Source organism: Sphaeramia orbicularis, chromosome 5 (genome assembly GCF_902148855.1).
Source record: "Sphaeramia orbicularis chromosome 5, fSphaOr1.1, whole genome shotgun sequence".
Lineage (NCBI taxonomy): Eukaryota > Metazoa > Chordata > Actinopteri > Kurtiformes > Apogonidae > Sphaeramia > Sphaeramia orbicularis.
The window spans coordinates 16,135,335-16,156,801 of NC_043961.1; the positions used below are offsets into that span (position 1 = coordinate 16,135,335).

The following is a 21,467-nucleotide window of genomic DNA, read 5'->3' on the forward strand; positions in this document are numbered from 1 at the left end:
CGAAGATTACAGCGACATGTTAAGCCACAAACTGTACAACATCTTTACTTTTTACCAGCCAGATAAGAACAACTGTGAAAAAGGCAAGTCGAGTTTTGGATTGCCGCTGTGCGCTTTCAGTCGGGGTGGTCCAAATCTGGACTCTCCACGCCCGAGTCCAAATCCCACAAGTTGTTTCTAGAGGGTTTTGGTGTCACGGTGCAGTGATAGAGGAGGAAACGCTGCTGTTATCAGGAGTGGGTCTGGCAGACGGAGAGTCGTAGTTATCGTACAGATGGACCCTGTGAACCTGATGTGTTCAAGGACATGACTGACGGTGGGATCGGACACCAAAAATACAGTTTCTTGGTTCGGAATCAAGTGACACGACACGACAGCGTCAGCTTTGTTTATGGAGATGGAAAATGTGTACGGCATCCGCTGTGGTTTTACACCTGCAGTTCTATACACTCTAAAAAATGATTCATGGGGTTAGTAAGTTAAGCTTAAAATCAAGAGCTTTCTCTGCTTAAAAAAATTAAGTTTGTTACATGTACACATTTAAATCAGATGATAAGTTATTTTATTAAGTTGGTCTAAATGAAAAACAAGGAACACACTCTTAACTTAATAACATATTGATTTTGAACAGACACTTCTGCCTTGAACTTAACAAAGAAATATATTAAGTTAGTACAGCTTAAAAATCTTGTAAGCTTCCTCTAAAAGCTGAGTACAAAGCTGACGAGCCTGGACATGTTTTGCTGACAGACCACGCCTACCACAAGAAAAGGAGGGAAGCACAGAAAAAAAAAGGGAGAAACATGATTTTGCACTGAACTTTACCAAACTTTAAGGCTTGATAGGATTTAGCTTTGTTTCTGCAACAGTAGTTTTAATTATTCAAGGATGGAATAATATACATTTTGCTCCTTTCTAATTTAAAATTGTAGTATATATTGCCGCTTATTTGCTGCATTGCATTGTGGGTATTGGGTATATTGTTGAAAACGTGTTCTTTTATGTGCAGGGGTTCAGCAGGGTTGTGATGTTGGTGTTAATTTTGAGTTAATGTGTGCATGCTAATGTTTACTGGTTTTTTTTGTGTTTTTTTTTTTATTTTTTTTTTTTATAGAACTGCACCATGAGTCAGAGCCATAGGCCAAACAGTGCCTTTCCTGTTTATTATTAGGTGCAGTTATATTGCTTAATGTAACTCGTCACTGCTTAACAAATATAAATTAATATCTGCAAGAACATGAGAACAGTAGTACTGTGTACATTTGAGATGTTAACATGCAGACACATTTAGTAAGTTAGTTGCGCAGAGAATTAAATGGGTCAGTCATATAACTGGAATTTCCATGTGGAATTTCTTCTGATGTACAGAAATAAGTTAGACCAACTCAAAAAATTAAAGAAACTACTTGTATGAACAATTTTGAGTAGAATAAAAGTAAAACAATAAGTCAATATAACTAAATGGAGTAGTTTTTACACAATTAAAATTAAGTTGGTTCGACTTCATTAAGCTCGTAGAGTATAAAGCAAATCATGTTGTTTGTACTAAAGTAATAGAGTTTACTTAACTAGAGAAGTCTTGTGGCATTTAAGCAATTTGCCAAGTTGAAATAACTTAAAAAGATTAATGGAAATTGTTACCTCAATTTTTTTACGTTGAGCCTATTAATCATTTTTTAGAGTGTATAAACATGATTAGAACATTTGGCATATTTAAGAGGTTTTATCATGTATATATATATATATATATATATATATATATATATATATATATATATATATATATATATATATATACACACTTAACACCATTAACCCTTTCATGCATAGGCCACTCCAGTGGACAGTTCTTCTCCAGCTGTTCTTTTCTATATTCATGGGTTTTGTTGTTTTAGTTCCATATCAGCCAACACAGTGGACACTTATGCACCATCCCATACACTGACATTCAGAATATTACTGTAACTTTGCTGCTCTTGATAAACCTGATCTGCACTAACATGTTTAAGTGTAAATCAATTGTTATTTGTTAGAAGAAGTTTTTTTTTTTTGCATATTATCTCCATGAAGTGAGTAATTACTAGCATTAGAATATGTTAAAATGTGAGAAGACGTCAGATTAGCAGCATTAAAAATGTTTTTATTTCATTGTTTTCATATCACTTTCTGATATTGGGTTTTAACACGTTTCTTTACTTCAGAAATTAAATGCATGGATATTTTTGTAACTCCATAGGAAAAAAAAAAAACTCAATCGCATTGTTTTTTTCATGCCTAAGGAGGAATAAAAACACTGAAGAAAAAAATCTTGACTAAGGTTCTCACAATTCATGCATGAAAGGGTTAAAAATACAAGGGTCAGAATAATGTGTATTTGGAGATATATTCAATTAATTGGTTTAGGATTACCGTCATTAAAGAGGAAGCATTGGTCATTAGAGAATGAATTATGGACAAATGGTGTTGAACTTGACACATTTATTACCTCCGCCAAGGAGGTTATGTTTTTGCCAGGGTTTGTTTGTTTGTTTGTTTGTTTGTTTGTCTGTCTGTTAGTGTGCAACATAACTCAAAAAGTTATGGACAGATTTGGATGAAATTTTCAGGGTTTATTGGAAATGGGATAAGGAAGAAATGATGAGGGCGACACGGTGGTGCAGTGGTTAGCACTCGTGCCTCACAGCAACAAGGTCCTGGGTTCGATTCCAACACCAGTTGACGGGGGGTGGGACCTTTCTGTGTGGAGTTTGCATGTTCTCCCCGTGTCTGCGTGGGTTCTCTCCGGGTACTCCGGCTTCCTCCCGCCATCCAAAGACATGCACTAATAGGTTAATTGGTTAATCTAAATTGCCCATAGGTGTGAATGTGAGAGTGATTTTTTGTCTCTATATGTTCAGCCCTGCGATGAACTGGTGACTTGTCCAGGGTGTACCCCGCCTTCGCCCCTATGTAGCTGGGATAGGCTCCAAGCGACCCCCGTGAGCCTAGTGAGGATAAAGCGGGTTCAGAAAATGAATGAATGAATGATTAAATTTTGGTGGTGATCAGGGGTGGGGGGGCCCATGGGGGGGGGCACTGATCAGCCTTGGCGGAGGTCTGCGCTCTCAGAGTGCTTCTAGTTCAGCATAGAATCAGCTGCAGAAAGACTGGAAACTGAGTTCATTTCTTTTAAGTCCAAACAGAGTTCTTGAGGCTCACTCCATTTTCTTAATCTGCTTGTAAATGTCATTTTTTACTATTTATTGTCAAATTTGTGTGTTATACAGGGTGGGGAAGCAAAATTTACAATATTTTGAGGCAGGGATTGAAAGACAGTGTATGACCAATTAGTTTATTGAAAGTCATGAGAATTTATTTGCCACAAGAAAATGTACATCATAGAAAATGTTTTTATTCTATGTGTCCTCCTTCTTTCTCAATAACTGCCTTCACACGCTTCCTGAAACTTGCGCAAGTCTTCCTTAAATATTGGGGTGACAACTTCTCCCATTCTTCTTTAATAGTATCTTCCAGACTTTCTCGTAATAGTTTTGCTCATAGTCATTCTCTTCTTTCCATTATAAACAGTCTTTATGGACACTCCAACTATTTTTGAAATCTCCTTTGGTGTGACGAGTGCATTCAGCAAATCACACACTCTTTGAAGTTTGCTTTCCTGATTACTCATATGGGCAAAAGTTTGTGAAAAGGTATGGATAATAGTGTTAGGTATGATTATGACATCAATATATGTTTGGTTTCAAAACAATTGACGTAGTGCCTGCTGAGAAAAAACAACTAAATGTTCATTGTAAATTTTGCTTCCCCACCCTGTATATATATATATGTATATATATATATATATGTATAAATATATATACACTTAACGCCATTAAAAATGCAAGGGTCAGAATAATATGTGTATTTGGAGATATATTCAATTAATTGGTTTAGGATTACCATCATATTAAAGAGGGAAGCATTGGTCATTAGAGAATGAATTATGGACAAATTGTGTTGAACGTGACACATTTATTCAGCATAGAATCAGCTGCAGAGCTGCAGCTACTGAGTTCATTTCTTTTAAGTCCAAACTGAGAGTTCTTGAGGCTGACTCCATTTCCTTAATCTGCTTGTAAATGTCATTTTTTTTTTACTATTTATTGTCAAATTTGTGTGTTATATGTGTTTAAACCGTGTAATCTTGTAAGTGTGTGTTGTATTTGCAGCTGCCCGTCATGGTCAGGACTCCCTTGTAAAAGAGGATCTTAATGTCAATGGGATTTTTCCTGATTAAATAAAGGTTAAATTATATATATATTAAAAAAAAAATTAAATAAAAGGAATGAAGTGTCTACATAGTCATCATTATGTTCCATAAACTATAGAATAGAGCCAAAGTGGATGTTTCTACATGGAGGTTTCATAACTACAAGATCAGTTCAGATTGTACAGAAAAGTCTGAAAATCCAGACCTAGCATAGTAGGTGTTAAAGGTCTCTAAGAAAGGTCAAGGGTCAACTTTACTGTGACATCGTAATGTTAATATCTTAATTTATTTTTCTTTTATTATTATTATTATTATTATTATTATTATTATTATAGTATCTGCTACTTTTGTGTCCATTTTTCTACACAGTATAATCAAATTGTAAAATTTCCATTGATTTCCATTCAATTTTGGCGTCTGCTTCCATCATCATCTATATTATAAAAGGGAAGTGAACTCTGTTTGTGTTTGTGTGTGTGTATCTCGGGCATCACACAAAATCTGGCAAGAGCTGATGGCTGTAATTTATCATACTTATGCATTTTTGGTCAAGGAAGAAACTAGTGAAAACAGCAAAGTTGATAGGACCAATATTTTGGGAGATGTCAGTAATTTTGGAATACAATAGCCTTACAATCATGTTGCTATGGCCAGATCCATAGAATTGAAGATGGGTTACATAGCAGCAGAAACAATAGGGCCGCATTGTCATGGTGTCAAATTTCATGTGCAGAAACAGACATGCCAGTTGAGAGGTTATTCAACTGAAAATGCCAATGGAATTTTAGCTTTTCCCAAAAGTCAGCTCTTCCCAATAAAAACTAGTTTTTATGAAAATTCCATTGGACACAAAAGTCTCCAGTGACTCTCAGGGTCGAGGGGAGTCATTGCATCATTAATACATGTTGGTGCTTTTTCTCTATAATTAATTAATTGAGTGAATGTGTAACTATGACCCTATGCTTCTGTTGAAACAGTAAATTACTTAAACTCTATGGTTTTTTAGGTAATTAATAATGTTTTGCTCTCTGTTTCATGCCATTAAATAAGGCATACTTAAATATGGCAGTAAATCCAACAGTCTCTAAAACAAGATTTATCACTGTCTTTTTATAACTCGTGGTGATGCAGCGTCATGAGACTCATTTGGAAGCAACTTAAGGTGGAGGAACTTAGCATTTGAAGTAAAAAAGAGAGAAAGAGAGAGAGAGAGAGACATCCAAGTTTCCATTTTCTAAATCTACAAGTGGTCCCAAGCACCACAAACCCCACCCCTCGCACATACTGGAGGGTTCAAATTCAGACCTTTGGAACTATTAGGGTCCAAATACACAAATAAATGAACCAAAGACTAATAAAAGTGGGTTTAGCAAAATATGACCCCTTTAAAATGAGAGTAGCAAGTAGAAAAGGTGGAAAATCTTATTAAGAAAAAGTCATATATATATATATATATATATATATATATATATATATATATATATATATATATATATATAATTTCTTTTTTTTTTTTTTTTTTAATAAGAATATTTTTAGCTATTTCAGGTCTGACCATTGACCCCTGCCCTTTTATCGGACTTTTTGGTGTACCGTTAGAAGATCTCCCCCTACAAAGGCCACAGTTAAATAGTGTAACATATTCCTCCCTTTTAGCACAGCAACTCATTCTTTTAAATTGGAAGAATGACAACCCACCCCCCTTTGGCAGATGGAAGATTAGATACACATTGAATGGATCAATGGGGAAGTTTAATGTGGTATGGCAACCTTTTATTTCATATGTAGAACATCTGACAATGCACCTTGACTCTAGTCAATGTGTGCTGTGTATAAAGTGATTTGGGTAATTACATAGTGAAACCTTTTAAAATGTAAAAATTTTATTTATTTATTTATTTATGTTTTATTTTTTGTTTTTTTTGTGGCATCTTATATCTCTGTTATATGTCTCAGTGTTTGTCTAACTTTTTGTATGTTTGAAAGACTGAATATGAATAAAAATAGATTTAAAAAAATATTTCTATGTAAAAAAAATTTCTTGGTAAGCTCTTCTTTCTATTTAGATGAAAAATAAGGCAAGGCAGGTTTATTTATATAGCACATTTCATGTACAAGATGATTCAAAGATCTTTACATAAAATATTAAAAGCATTACAGCAGGGAAGCAACAAAAAACAAAACAAAACAGATAAATAGATAAAACAGATAAAAACTTTAAGCTTAAAAGAAACAGTGCAGATCTGAACTGATGAATAAAATCTGTGTTCAAATTCAGCTGAGAACATAATAAGACAAATGTTCTGGAAATAAGGCTTTTTTTCTAAACTTTCTTTGAGGTCATTTTTTGCAGTGCAGTCGTCCAGTCGTTCACCTTTGCCTCCTCTGTCTCTTCACCATCTGCGTCACTACAGATGTCCCACTAATCCACCTGTGAATATTAATTAACACCATCCTAGACTTAGAATAAACTAAAACACACTCACTGAAACATCTGTGAATTAGTTTGTTTGGACAACCAGAGAAATGCTACCAGACCAACTTCAGCTTTAAACAGTGCAGAGTTAGTGACAGCAAAGGGGGGGGGGCTGTTAGAGTCACAAAAACAAAGTAAATTCCTTTTTTTGGAGAGTGTTGTTTCTCCGTGAACATGCTCTGCCTTCTAATTTAGTCATTTATCTGTGGGTGTGAGGGATTTCTGCCTTGTCTGTAATTAAATAGGTATCAGTAGTGCCTTAATTTTGTTCCTGGTGAATCATCTACCTAAAATACATTATTGGCGTTGTTAAACTCACCATGTATTGTCCTGGCACGGTAATTACACCTGCTGAAGTCTTATGGAGTTACTTTAAAATGCATTTCCTCGGTGATAAGAAGTCGAATCTGCTTCTTTTTTTTCTTTTTTTTTTTTTTTCTCCATGTCACACTGATCCGCTTACAGGTTTAGCTCTGGTATTTTTTAGAGCGGTTGTTTGAGGAACTTATTCCACTATTGTAGATCTCAGGTAGTACAACCCCAGTTTAGCAAGGAAGGAAGATAGGTAATAAAATGGTAACCTATAAGACAAATATATGCTATATTTGTGACTGGAAACTGAAGCGATATCTGTTTGTTTTAGATCCGACAGACTCCGCTGTAAAAAGTAACAGTTTTATCTTATATGAAACAGAGTTGCTGATTGATCGCTATTACTTTGGACCTGAGCTAACATGTTAAAACACAACATATATGGTGAAAATCTAAGGTCTGCTTACCCAAACAATGCATCCTATTATATACTGTGAAGGGCCTTTGCATGAATTCCATCTGAAAAAAATGAAATGAAATGTTGAAAATGTTGTGCACTTCAAAAATTAAAATCTTACCAAGTGTATTTTTCTCATTTCTTGTCAAAATATCTCATCACACTTAAAATAAGACATAATCACCTAAAGACTAACTTTTTAGAGAGATATAAGAACTTATTTTTAGGCAATAGATCTTGAAAATCTTATTTAAAAAAATCTTACCAATTTTCACTTGTTCCACTGACAGATTTTTTTTTTTTTTAGCTTGAATTAAGGGATTTTTTTTGTTTGTTTAATTCAAGATTTTTTTTGCTGAATTCAAGATTTTTTTTGCTTAATTAATTAATTAATTAATTTTTATTTTTTTGCTTAATTCTAGATTTTTCCCCCTTAATTCAAGCAAAAAAAAAAAAAAAAAAAAAATCTGCCAATGGAACAAGTGAAAATTTTCTTGATAAGATTTCTTGAAATAATGTTTTCAAGATCTATTGCCTAAAAACAAGTTCTTATGTCTCACTGAAAAGTTACTCTTTAGGTGATTACGTCTTATTTTAAGTGTTATGAGACATTTGGACTAGAAATGAGAAAAATACACTTGGTAAGATTTTAATTTTTGCAGTACACAGCATTTTCAACATTTCATTTCATTTTTTTCAGATGGAATTAATGCAAAGGCTCTTCACAGTATATAATATGATGCATTGTTTGGGTAAGCAGACCTTGGATTTTCACCATATATGTTGTGTTTTAACATGTTAGCATATGTAAGAAAATTTTCACTTGTTCCATTGGCAGATTTTTTGTTGTTGCTTGAATTAAGGGGAAAAAAATCTTGAATTAAGCAAAACGATCTTGAACTAAGCAAAAAAAAAAAAAAAAAAATCTTAAATTAAGCAAAAAAAATCTTGAATTAAGCAAAACGATCTTGAATTAAGCAAAAAAAAAAAAAAAAAATCCCTTAATTCAAGCAAAAGAAACCTGTCAATGGAACAAGTGAAAATTGGTTAGATTTCTTGAAATAAGATTTTCAAGATCTATTGTCTACAAATAAGTTCTTATATCTCACAAAAAGATACTCTTTAGGTGATTCTGTCTTATTTTAAATTTAAAATTAAAATTTTTGTGATGAGATATTTTGACTAGAAATGAGAAAAATACACTCTGTAAGATTTAGATTTTTGCAGTGTGTATTCAATACTTTTTTGTTTGTTTGTTTGTTTTTTCTGTCCAGCTGTAACTGAGCCTTTTAACCCATAAAAACCCAGTGCTACAGTATAAGTCTGTGGATCTGGTTCTGGTTATAACCTGTCGTGTCCACAATAAAAGGTTGTTTTTTTTTTTTTAATGTTTTTTTTTGTAGAATTTTACTCAATTGCTGTCCTTTACGTCCTACAGGTAATGCACTGACTTACACACTGTATGACCACACTCTCAAAAACAGAGGTACCAGCTTGTACTTAAAAGGGTACAAATGCTTATCACTGGGGGTGTACTTTTTGGAGAGACATTTCTGTACCCTTTCGAAATGGTCCATTTTTGTACCTTAAGTACTTTATATAGAAGGAAAACTCTTGTATAGTTGATAATGCCATGATGTTTAAAGTTTGAACCGGTGGCCTAATTGAGAAGAAAAAAAAAACCCAAAAAACCCAGCATAGGCAAGCTACGACATCAAGACATGGAGGTGTGAATGAAAACTTGATAAAACAGAGATTATTGCAATAATCAGAGGTTCGAATAAGCTAAAAAAAATTATTAGGCTTTTATCATTGAGCAAATTGGGCTATTAAATTAAAACACAAATTATTATTAAATATAATATAGTGTAATTACAGTATGATATATAATAAATAATGCGCTAAACCTAATGTTTGAACTCTAATTCGGCCTACTGTTCAGTTCTCCTAGCCTATAGCCTATTCTCATGGTCTACACACATTTTTTAATAATGCTGCAGGGTACCTTACAGTACAAATTTGTACTTTCCATAGCTTTGGACCCTTTTTCATAGTCTAAAGGTGCAATTCTGGCCTCCTAAAGACCAATAATGTACTTTTGAGAGAACAGTCTTAAAAAATGTACTTAAAGGTCCATAAATGTTCTGATCTCGTACCTCGATTTTTGAGAGCACAGGATATGGTATTACACAAAGCAACAAAGCCTTTTTTTTTTTTTTTTAATCTTGACCTAAAATGCCATGTGTTTTGTGGATGAAAGGCCCGAACATAAATAAAAATATCTGTTTTACAAAGTATCCTCATTAGTGTGGCTGTGGCGTGGATCTCCAGCTGTTACAGTCCTTGTAATTAATGGAAACACTGCAGCGTCACAGATGTACGTACAGATTGTTAAATGTGGACTAGTGTTTGCTTTATGAGCTATTATCAAAATATTGCAGCAATATGGTCTATTATCGCATTAACATTGGATGCAAGAATGCATCCAATCCAAATGATTGAGTTAAGCAAAAAAAAAAAAAAAAATGAATTATGCAAAAAAAAAATCTGCCAATGGAACAAGTGAAAATGATCTTGGTAAGATTTCTTGAAAAAAGATTTTCAAGATCTATTGTCTAAAAATAAGTTCTTATATCTCACTGAGTTACTCTTTAGGTCATTATGTCTTATTTTAAGTGTGATGAGATATTTGGACTAGAAATGAGAAAAATACACTTGGTAAGATTTAGATTTTTGCAGTGTAGGACAGTAGAACAGCCAATCTGAGAAGGATAATTTTACAGAGTATCAACAGGACGTGTTACTTTAAACCAGTGTTTCCCAGTTTTATTTCTACAGTAGAAATCTTACCAAGGTAATTTTGACCTGTTCCACTGGCAGATTTCTTGTTTTGAACTAAGGGGGAAAAAAATCTCAAATTAAGCAAAAAAAAATTAAAAAAAAATCTTTAATTAAGCCAAAAAAAAAAAAAAAAATCCCTTAATTAAAGCAAAAAAATCTGCCAATGGAACAAGTTAAAATGACCTTGGTAAAATTTCTTGAAATAAGATTAAGTGTGATGAGAAATTTTGACTAGAAATGAGAACAGATAATTTGAGAAGGATAATTTTACAGAGTATACGGGGGCTGTTCTATAAGTTCATGGCCTCACCCAGAAATACTGGTTGTTATAATACAGGACGTTACATTCTTTCGTGATGGGATAGTGATGTTTGAACATCGATGGACCAAGTGCATTGCTGTAAATGGAGATTATGTTGAAAAATAAAATATAAATTATCAGTCTGTGTTGTTCTGTTCTGGGTGAGGCCATGAACTTATTGAACAGCCCTCGTAACAGGACGTGTTACTTTAAACCAGTGTTTCCCAATTTTATTTCTAGAAATCTTACCAAGATAATTTTCACTTGTTCCATTGGCAGACTTTTTGGCTTGAATTGAGGGGAAAAAATCTTGAATTAAACAAAAAAAAAAAAAACTTGAATCAAGCAAAAAAAAACATAATCTTGAATTAAGCAAAAAAAAAAAAAAAAAAAAAAACTGAATTAAGAAAAAAAAAATCTTAAATTAAGCAATAAATAAATAATCTTACATTCACCAAAAAATTCTTGAATTAAACAAAAAAAAAAACAACAAAAAAGAAAAATAACAAAGCTTCCCTTAATTCAAGCAAAAAAAAAAAAAAAAAAAAATCTGCCAATGGAACAAGTGAAAATGATCTTGGTAAGATTTCTTGAAAAAAGATTTTCAAGATATATTGTCTAAAAATAAGTTCTTATATCTCACTGAGTTACTCTTTAGGTCATTATGTCTTATTTTAAGTGTGATGAGATATTTGGACTAGAAATGAGAAAAATACACTTGGTAAGATTTAGATTTTTGCAGTGTAGGACAGTAGAACAGCCAATCTGAGAAGGATAATTTTACAGAGTATCAACAGGACGTGTTACTTTAAACCAGTGTTTCCCAGTTTTATTTCTACAGTAGAAATCTTACCAAGGTAATTTTGACCTGTTCCACTGGCAGATTTCTTGTTTTGAACTAAGGGGGAAAAAAATCTCAAATTAAGCAAAAAAAAATTAAAAAAAAATCTTTAATTAAGCCAAAAAAAAAAAAAAAATCCCTTAATTAAAGCAAAAAAATCTGCCAATGGAACAAGTTAAAATGACCTTGGTAAAATTTCTTGAAATAAGATTAAGTGTGATGAGAAATTTTGACTAGAAATGAGAACAGATAATTTGAGAAGGATAATTTTACAGAGTATACGGGGGCTGTTCTATAAGTTCATGGCCTCACCCAGAAATACTGGTTGTTATAATACAGGATGTTACATTCTTTCGTGATGGGATAGTGATGTTTGAACATCGATGGACCAAGTGCATTGCTGTAAATGGAGATTATGTTGAAAAATAAAATATAAATTATCAGTCTGTGTTGTTCTGTTCTGGGTGAGGCCATGAACTTATTGAACAGCCCTCGTAACAGGACATGTTACTTTAAACCAGTGTTTCCCAATTTTATTTCTAGAAATCTTACCAAGATAATTTTCACTTGTTCCATTGGCAGACTTTTTGGCTTGAATTGAGGGGAAAAAATCTTGAATTAAACAAAAAAAAAAAAAAACTTGAATCAAGCAAAAAAAACATAATCTTGAATTAAGCAAAAAAAAAAAAAAAAAAAACTGAATTAAGAAAAAAAAAATCTTAAATTAAGCAATATATAAATAATCTTGCATTCACCAAAAAATTCTTGAATTAAACAAAAAAAAAAAAAAACAACAAAAAAGAAAAATAACAAAGCTTCCCTTAATTCAAGCAAAAAAAAAAAAAAAAAAAATCTGCCAATGGAACAAGTGAAAATGATCTTGGTAAGATTTCTTGAAAAAAGATTTTCAAGATATATTGTCTAGAAATAAGTTATTTTGTCTCACTTATAAGTTACTCTTTAGGTGACTATGTCTTATTTTAAGTATGATGAGATATTTTGACTAGAAATGAGAAAAATACATTTGGTAAGATTTAGGTTTTTGCAGTGTAGGACAGTAGAACAGCCAATCTGAGAAGGATAATTTTACAGAGTATGAACAGGACGTGTTACTTTAAACCAGTGTTTCCCAGTTTTATTTCTAGAAATCTTACCAAGGTAATTTTGACCTGTTCCACTGGCAGATTTCTTGTTTTGAATTAAGGGAAAAAAATCTCAAATTAAGCAAAAAAAAAAAAAAAAAAAAATCTTGCATTAAAAAAAAAAAAAATCTTGAATTAAACTAAAAAAAAAAAAAATTCCCTTAATTCAAGCAAAAAAAAAAAAAAAAGCCAATGGAACAAGTTAAAATTACCTTGGTAAAATTTCTTGAAATAAGATTAAGTGTGATGAGAAATTTTGACTAGAAATGAGAACAGCAAATTTGAGAAGGATAATTTTACAGAGTATAACAGGACGTGTTACTTTAAGCCAGTGTTTCCCAATTTTATTTCTAGAAATCTTACCAAGATAATTTTCACTTGTTCCACTGGCAGACTTTTTGGCTTGAATTGAGAGGAAAAAATCTTGAATTAAACAAAAAAAGTCTTAAATTAAGCAAAAAAAAAAAAAAAAAATCTTGAATCAAGCAAAAAACGTACTCTTGCATTAAGCAAAAAAAATATATATATTGAATTAAGCAAAAAAAAATACATCTTAAATTAAGCAATAAATAAATAAATAATCTTGTATTCAGCAAAAAAATATTGAATTAAGCAAAAAAAAAAAAAAAAAAAAACCTTCCCATAATTCAAGCAAAAAAATCTGCCAATGGAACAAGTGAAAATGATCTTGGTAAGATTTCTTGCAATAAGATTTTCAAGATATATTGTCTAAAAATAAGTTCTTTTGTCGTTTAATGTGATGAGATATTTGGACTAGAAATGAGAAAAATACACTTGGCAAGATTTAGATTTTCGCAGTGCAATCCTAAGTGAATCTGTCGGAGTCTGTATATACAGTATTTTATATTCTATAAAACCCACAGTGCAATAAAACTCTGTTCTGCAAACTACCATTCCTCTGTTAACATTTGTTCGTCTACATGCTCCAAAACACCTTCAAGGTTATTCTTAAATTGGCCAGACTCCAAATAATTCAGCATTCCTTTCCGTGTCACAAACTTTTGATGGATGATGCTACTCCTCGCAAGGGTTGTGGCTGTCTAGCTCCTGAGGCAAGGATAACTGATGGGCAGTGGGCGCTCCCACTCAATACTCACTGCCCTTGATTAGTATGTCTATTGATTCTATATCAGTGATTATGTAAACGATGTACACCCATAATTCATACTGATGAACAGGCTGTATTTTCAATTTTGGAACGGTCTGCGTCTTCTTACGCTGGAGCTGAGACGGTTGCGCTTTGAATGTAATGACGGGTTTATTCAGTGTTGGAGTTTATACTGCGCCGGTTTAGGGCCAGAGATGTCAACAAGGTCCAGCTTTACAAGTTCTTGAAAATCCAACTTGCCTGGAAATGGCGTAGGAGTGTGTATTGTGTTACTTATAAACTCTCACCAGTGTCAGACATGCTCATATTTTCCTAAGCACATACAGTAGGGGTGGAAATTCCTGATGTCACCGGAGAAAGCTCAGAGCCTGGAGGGGAAACATGAATACCTCATTTAAATGCAAATAAATCCTCTAGACTCCTCTCAGCTATTGTGATAATGTGGAGTGGGTATATTGACTTAGTTAATGAGGTGTAAATAGCTAATGGGAGTACTCTTGCTTTTACTTTTTATCTGCAGTGCACTATCAAGAGAGCATTCTTCTGGACTTGCACTAAGGTGGCATTCGACACAACGGACTGAGCATTTACCTTTTTATGACTAAACCTACAAATGTAACATCGCTAACAGATCAAATGCAGGTTCAGCAAAGTCTGAGCTTTTAATGCCAAGTAAAAAGGACCAGTTTGGGTGTTTTGTACGCTTTTTTTTGGTAGCAAGTACAATTGAGTACAGAAACTGAACCCATAAAGATCTGGTTCTACTTTTGTGACAGTTCCCAGAGGAATTTCTAAAGGTAATTCGTGTTTTTCCAACCTTCTACCGGTGAAAATGCACTGGAATGGCAGTCAAACCCGTGACTGCCCACCCGTGAACTCGGACTAGATCGATGTACTCCTAGTTCTGAGCTCTGACGTCACTTATGCCCCGTTTCCACGACATTGAAGCGGCTTGACTCGGCTCAGCTCGACTAGACTCGGGTACCAGGTCCTATTCCTGGAGACCGTTTCCATTACAGGATACTACAGACTTTGCAGTACCTGGACGTCATAGCGATGCGGCGCGTTACTTACGTGTCGTCTACTCAGAGGGTCGCTGATAAACTCGGTCGTTGCGTGTTGTCTCGTCAAGCTCACGCTGAATTTTTACGTCCGAACCTCCTCGACAAACCATGGTGTAATTTGGCGGGCTGTTATCATGTGGATTAACCTACTGCTTTATTTACTGTCAACTTCCGCATCTGTTTTTTGTAAAACGGTGGGTCACAGAAACGACTCTCTGACCAATCAGTGGTCTGCAGTGTTTACACGTCACGCTTTAGTATCTGGTCCCCAGTCCTGGAACCTCGGCGGAGGTGATACCCAAAAACTTGTACCGGGTACCAGATTCCAGGCCCTTTATCGTAATGGAAACACAAAAAGGCAGAGTCAAGTCAAGTCGAGCCGGTACCGCATAGTGGAAACACGGCAATAGCCTGTGAAACAACAATGGGGGCCCCCGTGGATGCAGTGCTTATGCAAATTGTTTATTAAAATAGGGTATTGCTCTAAAACTATCTGCAAATGTTCTGCATAACCAGCAGCTACTCTAGCGTTAACTAGTTTTCAGTCCATTGAGTGCAAGAATAAATTAATACCAAATACGTATCCAAATATACAAATAAAACATAAAAGGTAGAACAGCTTCTCTTGCCTTATGCGCTGTTTTTACTCTTCTGTTTCCCTCAAATAAGCAAAGAACAAGCACCTTTGGCGATAGAAATGATTATAAATGAGCATAATGTATGGTCCACCATGCTGGTTTGTTTACATCTAACTACCACAATTCCTTGCGCTCAGGCAGTTTGACATGACTTGCCTGGAACGTTACAAAGTTGTGAGTCGTGCTTTGAAGTCGTGACTTACGGGCTCAAAAAACGGCCTGGAACGCCGCACTATTTTAACTATGTAAAGGGTAACTTCCGGTTTGGACATAGCAGACTTTTATTTTGAAGAGTAACTTCCTATCTTGATATAAGAAAGAGAAAAAACGGTTAAAAAAAGGCAAAGAAAGTTTGACACAGAGTCAATTCATTGCCTGAAGAGGCACAAGGTACATTTGTGTTAAATTTAGAAATGTTAGTGAATATTTTGCGTCTCTCACTGGTTTATTAATTTGTCATTTAAGCTAGCGATCTAAGCTAATGTAGGTTTCAGTCTAGCTAATCCTCGTAGTTATTTTGCGAACGTGAAATGTAAGTGCTTTGTAAGTACACGTTTTCCTGTGTGTTCTTTAGCTCTTATGGTCGATTTAAGGAATGAGTGCCTTTAAATCTGAAAATCACCAGTGAAGTCTCATCCTGCATTCGGATGTGTGTGGGGGGGGGTGCTACATGTACAGTAACAGAGTATTAACATAACCTCCCCTTATTAGACCAGAGTATGTCTTCTTCAAGTGGACTGCTCGACATCATATTGATGTCAGAGGGGTTATCAGTTGTTTCTGTTAATACATAAATGCAGAAAATGTACTTTTAAAGTTTTTCCATCTGAGGTTCTGACCTCAATAGAAAGCTGAGCACAGCAGGGAGTGTGGATTGATGATGCTGAAGTCGGAGCCTGCAGGTGGAAGCCGAGGTGGAGGTGAACCGACAAACAGCAAACAGGTGTGTAACGGCAGCGAAGAGAGAGAGAGAGAGAGAGAGAGAGAGAGAGAGAGAGAGAGAGAGAGAGAGAGAGAGAGAGAGAGAGAGAGAGAGAGAGAGAGAGAGAGGAGAGAGAGAGAGAGAGAGAGAGAGAGAGAGAGAGAGAGAGAGAGAGAGAGAGAGAGAGAGAGAGAGAGAGACGGTGTCTTAAGTGTGTCGCCATGATTTACAGAGGTGTGTTTCTGTTGAGAGGAACATGTACGTTATGTACAGACTCAACCTGGTCTTTCTGAACTAGGCTGCAGACTCCACCAAAATACTAGCCCTTTCAAGCACATGAATGCAGCCTATTATTGACAGTTTTAGCCTCGAACTGGGCTGTCAAAGTCATTTTAGTTCAGGGGCCACATTCAACCTAATATGACCAGTAAAATAATAGCATAATAACCTACAAATAATAACTTCAACATTTTCTCTGTTAAAGTATGAAAAAGTTAAATTACAGTATAAATGTTTGCATGTGGGTGCTTCTATGAAACTGGACATGAGGCTAAAAATTCAAACCAGATGTAGACTAATGTTATGAAACAAGTTTGGAAGCACTTTGAGTCTATTTTAAAAATAAATCCTTAATGAGATAAAAGAGAAACTATTTTTCAGATAAAACACATTTTAATATTATTTTTATACAAAAATCCATATGTAACAAGATAAAAGAAATGAAAATTACGCGCTACTATTTTTTTTAATATCTCTTTATTCAGGGAATTGGTCTAATTATGCAAGACAGAGTGTTTCACAAAAATGACCCGTTGCAAAATCATTTGCGATTTGTTTGTATTTAAATGGGCAGGTTCTGCATGTAACACAAGTTGACACGATGAGTTAAACACGAAACCTGGAATGAGACTGAGAGTCATGAAAAACCCACATGTCCGGATTAGAAAAACCACAAGGATCAACACATTTATGTCTTTGTTTATAGAGCTATATAAGAGCATTTACAGACATGTTTTCCACATCAGATGCACTGACACCTAGGTAGCTTTTTATGTCCCAATTTTGGTCCCAATATTTTATTAAAAAGTATTAATTTTGGGATGGCTCAGAGTAAGAGTACAATCTTTTTGCATTTATCTGAGGTCATCATTAGGTACATCCTAGGGGGAAATATGTCTAAATTAAACTTTTATTATTGGGTCTGAAAAGCTGGTAAAGTGCCAGGTACCAAAATGAACCCAGTTTCATAGAAGCACCCGTCTTCATCTACACACTGATTAATCCAGGTGTGTCTGCTACTTCTTGTTGTGATTACTGTGGTCAGGCACATCTGGATTAATCAGTGTGTCCAATAATGAAAGACAGGAAAGAAAGGAGCAGCTTTAAGTTCAGGAAGTAGTGGGGCTGTGCATAGAGCCCATTATTGGTGTTCATAATAAAATACATTTAGGGAGCTTTCGCACTGCGTACCTGAGTCTGCACCGTACTTGAATACGTTCACACGTTTGCCGCAGATGTTGCGTTCACAAGCACGTACCGTGGCCCATGCCCTAATACGACTGGGTGTTACAGGGCCCAAACAGTAGGTGGCGGTGTGGAAGGAATTTTGTCGCTATCCAACAAACACGGAAGTCAGACGAAGACAAACCCTGACGTCATTAACCAAGCGACTGTTCACTTCACAGGCAATACTTGTCTATCTGTTATCCTGTTTGAGGCAAAGTGAGGAAGAGAGACCTTCGTTGTCCCTGATATATCATTGAGTCAGTGGTTCTTAACCTGGGTTCGATCGAACCCTAGGGGTTCGGTGAGTCAGTCTCAGGGGTTCGGCAGAGGTCAAGACACACACCCGACTCATTAGTCGGGTGTGTGTGTCGGGCTAGGCCCGTGTATGTAAACAAACGGCTTCGGAGACTCTTTCTCTGATTGACATCCAGTATACACGGTGTATTGTTGTTGCTTATAGCACTACAACACATCCAGAAGTGTTTATAATCTCTTCCACTCGTCTGACGATGAATTATTTGAGTATTTTCCACATCGTTGTTATGACTTTTGCTACTTCCTGTTAACCACGGAGGCAGCCATGTGTAGCGTTTGTTTACATTTTTCAGTCACCGCACTGGTCAGTTACAATCATGTGACAACTGACGCACCGTCGCGGACGGAGAAATCATATTACGCTAAAGCCGAGCTAGTGCCTTAATAAAACAACGATCACAAAAATACTGAAGGAGTATAAAGAGTACTTTTTTTTTGATACACTACATGCAATTATCTTTTTTTTTATGTCAAAATTGCGTGGTTTGGAAAGTTCGGAGCGAGATGAAACGAAAACCGGGTGAACCTGACGGCCCTCACATACATATACACAACAGCAGAAGTCACACTGATTTGCAGTAAATATTCATTATTATTGTAACCTGATGGAAATTACGTGATGGGTGTGTGTTAAAATGTTAAAAATGATAAATAGCATAAATACAATAAGTTCATTATTGGAATACATAAGGTTAAAAATTAAAACCATTTCAGTGTGGTTGTATTAAAAAAGGTCATGTCTTTTTGAAAAGGTATGTAATTTGTTGTGAGTTCATGCACTGTGTTGGTTTTGTTCTCTGAGCACAGGGATGTTAATGCACGGTTCATTTTGTGCACCAGTAAAACATATGTCGGTGTCTTGAATTTGAAAAAAATCATATTGTATTTTTTAATAAAGAAGGGTTCGGTGAATGCGCATATGAAACTGGTGGGGTTCAGTACCTCCAACAAGGTTAAGAACCACTGCATTGAGTGGTTCGGTTGATAAGGCGAACCCATGCCGTGTGAATCCAAGGCTTTATCTGGAGACAACAGGAGCGCCCTCTATGGTCTCGTGGTGATTAACTCACTTCCGTTGTCGGAGTGGTGATTATGTCACGTCCGGTCTCGGGCATGGATCGCATTCATACGGCAACATACCATGCCGGAGTCCGAGCACTCCATACCCAGGACTACCTTCTCAACTGGACTCGGGTACGGTTCTCGAGCACAGAACGTTTGCATTCACATGGATAAACGTACCATAATTTCCAGACTATTGAGCACACATGAATAGAAGCCGCACGCTGCTTCTCCAACGTCTCACCATCGATTCATTGATGCCAAATTTATGTGCAGCAGCTCTATTTCCTTCTTGGACAGCCAGATTGATTACCTTTAACTTGAAAGCTGCCTCATATGCATTTCTTTGCATGTTTTCCATGATGGGGGTGTGTGCATGACACGCAAAATGACTGATCTGAAGAATTTAGTGTGAGTGCGTTTAATTTACGGTAATTCGAACGGTTTCATTGGTCCACTGTGACCTCTTTGGTAATTTCATTGGTCTGGTGTGACGAACCTAAATGTATTGGCGCCATGAAACTCATTAGCCCAAATGATGGTTATGCAAACAAGTAGTAACTCCTGTGTGTATCATGTGACTAAAACAGACAGAAAAGAAAACATAGAATACCTAAAAGCACTGTTTTTGTCAGTACAATGCCATAGATATTAAAGTAAGGGCTTAAGTCAGGGGTGTCAAACTCATTTTAGTTCAGGGGCCACATCCAGCCTAATATGATCTAAAGTGGGCTGGACCAGTCAAATAATATAAACAATAGGGTAAGACCTTTTGAGTGAAAAAAGTAAATTCCATAAAATAAAAAATACACTTAAATAAGCTTAAATATCCTACAATACATGCAAAAATACACTCAAATATGCTTAAATATCCTACAATACATGCAAAAATACACTCAAATATGCTTAAATATCCTACAATACATGCAAAAATACACTCAAATATGCTTAAATATCCTACAATACATGCAAAAATACACTCAAATATGCTTAAATATCCTACAATAAATGTATAAATACACTTAAACATGCTTGAATATTCTACAATACACGCAAAAATACACTTAAATATGCTTAAATATCCTACAAAACACGCGAAAATACACTCAAATATGCTTAAATATCCTACAATACATGCAAAAATACACTTAAACATGCTTAAATATCCTACAGTACACGCAAAAATACACTTAAATATGCTTAAATATCCTACAAAACACGCAAAAATACACTCAAATATGCTTAAATATCCTACAATACATGCAAAAATACACTTAAATATGCTTAAATATCCTACAATACATGCAAAAATACACTTAAATATGCTTAAATATCCTATAATACATGCAAAAATACACTGAAATATGCTTAAATATCCTACAATACACGCAAAAATACACTTAAATATGCTTAAATATTCTACAAAACACGCAAAAATACATTCAAATATGCTTAAATATCCTACAATACATGCAAAAATACACTCAAATATGCTTAAATATCCTACAATACATGCAAAAATACACTTAAATATGCTTAAATATCCTACAATACACGCAAAAATACACTTAAATATGGTTAAATATCCTACAAAACATGCAAAAATACACTCAAATATGCTTAAATATCCTACAATACATGCAAAAATACACTCAAATATGCTTAAATATCCTACAATACATGCAAAAATACACTTAAATATGCTTAAATATCCTACAGCACACGCAAAAATACACTCAAATATGCTTAAATATCCTACAATACATGCAAAAATACACTTAAATATGCTTAAATATCCTACAATACATGCAAAAATACACTTAAATATGCTTAAATATCCTATAATACATGCAAAAATACACTGAAATATGCTTAAATATCCTACAATAAATGCAAAAATACACTTAAACATGCTTGAATATCCTACAATACACACAAAAATACACTCAAATATGCTTAAATATCCTACAATACATGCAAAAATACACTTAAATATGCTTAAATATCCTACAATACATGCAAAAATACACTTAAATATGCTTAAATATCCTACAATACATGCAAAAATACACTTAAATATGCTTAAATATCCTACAATACATGCAAAAATACACTTAAAATTCTGTAATTAAAATGTTTACATCTACGAATTGTACTTGAACATAACATCAACAAATATGAACAACCTGAAAATTCTTTAGTAAAATAAGTG

The 21,467-nt window shown here is 34.6% G+C and overlaps 1 protein-coding gene and 1 long non-coding RNA gene across 2 annotated transcripts in view; one reads left to right on the forward strand and one right to left on the reverse strand.

Annotated features, from left to right (window-relative positions):
* The window catches only part of LOC115419505 (contactin-3-like), a 243,382-nt gene that overhangs the window by 57,071 nt on the left and 164,844 nt on the right, over positions 1-21,467 (forward strand). The gene's annotated exons all lie outside the window — the stretch shown is intronic.
* Positions 9,284-19,900, reverse strand: LOC115419088 (uncharacterized). The gene is made up of 3 exons (XR_003935401.1): positions 19,779-19,900; positions 14,494-14,503; positions 9,284-9,297 (listed from the first exon to the last, which is right to left on the reverse strand). It is a non-coding gene; the product is annotated as an uncharacterized LOC115419088 (long non-coding RNA).